Source organism: Artemia franciscana, unplaced genomic scaffold, assembly GCF_032884065.1.
Source record: "Artemia franciscana unplaced genomic scaffold, ASM3288406v1 Scaffold_6148, whole genome shotgun sequence".
NCBI lineage: Eukaryota > Metazoa > Arthropoda > Branchiopoda > Anostraca > Artemiidae > Artemia > Artemia franciscana.
In genome coordinates, this window is record NW_027066429.1 from 2928 (window position 1) to 5854 (window position 2927).

Consider the following 2927-nt stretch of genomic DNA (forward strand, 5'->3'; position numbering starts at 1 on the left):
TGCAGGATTTCAACTCTTGTTGATAGAAGAGTATCGCCAAGTGCTGAAAACCATGTTGTGACCAAGATGGGCCCAGGATTGCACAAAGCCTCCAACTTACTGGAGGTCCCAGGGACTTCTTGCTGTCCGGTTCTAAGCCGGCTTAAGCGCTTCGGTGTAGACTTGAGAAGATATGTTGGTCCCCATCCTGCACTGGTATCCGGGATCACTGCTTTTCTTGAGGCCAAAATAATTTCAAAGATTTAAAGAACATGAAAATTGGAACTAGGAATGTTACGACGTTAAAAAATGACTATCGCATCGACATTTTGACTGACGAATTCAGACGGTTTGAACTGGATTTATTAGGAGTTTCAGAAACTCATATCCCAGGGGTAGGAGGCATGAAATTAGGTGACATAGAATTTGTTTACTCAGGAAGGAAGGATGGGGTACATAGACAGGGAGTAGGGCTCATGATGAGTAAGGAAGCTGCTAAGTCTTGTTTAGGCTGGGAAGGTATTAATAATAGAATACTAATTGCTCATTTTATGACTAAAAAGTTTAGGATATCAGTTATAGTAGTATATGCCCCCATTGAACCAACTGATGGAGATACTAGTGACTCAGATGAATTTTACTTACAGTTACAGGAGCAAATAGACAGGGTACCAGGTAGAAATATGGTGTTCTTGCTAGGAGATTTTAATGCCCAGGTTGGTAGAAATAGGGATAGATGGTATCCTAGCCTAGGTAAATTTGGTGTAGGAAAAGAAAACAGTAATGGCTATAGGCTTTTGCAATTTTGTAGGTATAACAACCTAGTTATAACCAATACAGTGCTTGGTCACAAAATGGCCCATAAGTTGACATGGTATTCACGTGATGGTAAGACAGCAAACCTTATTGATTATGTTATTGTAAACAGAAGACTAGCAGGATCAATACAAGATACTAGGGTGTATAGGAGTGCCGTTATTGACGTTAAAAGTAAAGATCACCATCTAGTAGTGTCTAAGGTTAATTTAAAGCTGAAATTTCGGAAGAGTAACTCCCTCCCGGAAAGTTATGATGTTGGTAGACTTCAGGATGAAAATTTGAGAAAAAAATTCCTGGAACAGTTGAGTACTAAACTTGAGGGTTTAAAATTTGACAATGTGGAAGATGGATGGAATAATTTCAGAAAAACAATTTGTGAAGTTGCTGATGGTGTCTTAGGGAAGAGTGCTAAGACAGCAACTAGGAATATTAGTGAAAAAGCTTTAGGTTTAATAGAGAGTAGAAGGGGTTTGTATAAGAATTATCTGAGCGATAGGTCGTATGAAAACAAAAGGAATGTAAAGAAAGTGGAGAAAGCATTAAAATATGAACTAAGGAGATGTGAAATGGAGGCGATGGATAAAATTGCTGAGGATCTGGAAGATGCGGCTAGACGGCATAATAGTAAAATATTATACTGGCATGTTAATAAATTGAAAGGGAGTAGCCGATCCGGACTAGTCCCAGTTAAAGATAGAAATGGGGCCACAATTAGTGATAAGGAAAAAGTTAAAGAAAGATGGGTGGAACATTTTGAGAATGTGCTAAACCGAGATACAGTTGCAGGAAAAGATATAGATGAAAATGAAAAAGTTTGTGATACCTTGGATGTGAAGGAAGATTTGTTTAGTGAGGAAGAATTAGCGACAGTACTAGAAGGATTAAAAAATAATAAGGCCCCAGGTGCTGATAGTATGATTAATGAGTTCCTTAAATATGGTGGCTCTGAGGTTAGGAATAAGCTACTGAAGATTATGAACATGATTTTTGAAAAAGGGGAAGTACCCAATGATTTTAGGAAAACCTTAATTAAACAACTGTATAAGAAAGGTGACAAGAGTGAATGTCGTAATTATCGAGGCATTAGTCTGGTCTCTGTAGGTAGCAAATTACTGAGTAATATGATACTTTTTAGACTGAGACATGCTGTAGACAAAGTTTTAAGGGAAGAGCAATGCGGTTTTAGAAAAGGTAGAGGATGTGTCGACCATGTTTTCACTCTTAGGTTAATAATTGAGAAGTCCCTTCGTTGTCAAACACCTTTGGTCCTTAGTTTTATCGATTATGAGCAAGCTTTCGATTCTGTTGATAGAACAGCGTTAACAAAGGTCTTATCGTTATATGGTATACCAGAAAAATACATTAAAGTGATTTGCACTATGTACGAGAATAATACTGCTGCGGTTAAGGTAGGAAATGAGGTTAGCAACTGGTTTTGTATTAAATCAGGAGTTAAGCAGGGTTGTGTTCTATCCCCCTTTATATGGATCAATTTGATGGACTTCGTCTTAAAGAGCACAGGAAAGGCAATTGGAGACCATGGAATCAAATGGGGAGGTAGAACGCTCCTGGACTTAGATTATGCTGATGATTTAAGCATATTAGATGAAAGTGTGAGCAAAATGAATGAATTTTTAGAGGTTTTGCGAGTTCAGGGTGCTAAAATAGGCTTGAAAATTAATGTTAAGAAGACTAAGTCACTAAGGCTAGGAATAAGTGAAGATGAACAGGTGACCTTAGGTAACGAAAAGATTGATCAGGTTGGGAGCTTCAGTTACCTTGGTAGTATTATTAGTAAAGATGGTGGGAGCAGTGAAGATGTTAAAAGTAGAATAGCTAAAGCTCAGGGTGTTTTTTCACAGTTAAAAAAAGTTTGGAAGAATAGAAAGATAAGCCTACAAACCAAGATTAGAATATTGGAAGCTACAGTGATGACAGTGGTCAAATATGGCTCTGAAGCATGGACACTCCGAAAAGCAGATGAAAATTTACTAGATGTTTTCCAGAGAAATTGCCTACGGATTGTTCTGGGTACCCGGCTGACTGACCGTATTTCAAACAGTAGGTTGTACGAAAAGTGTGGTTCAATCCCGCTTTCTGGGGCTATAATGAAAGAAAGGTTGAGATGG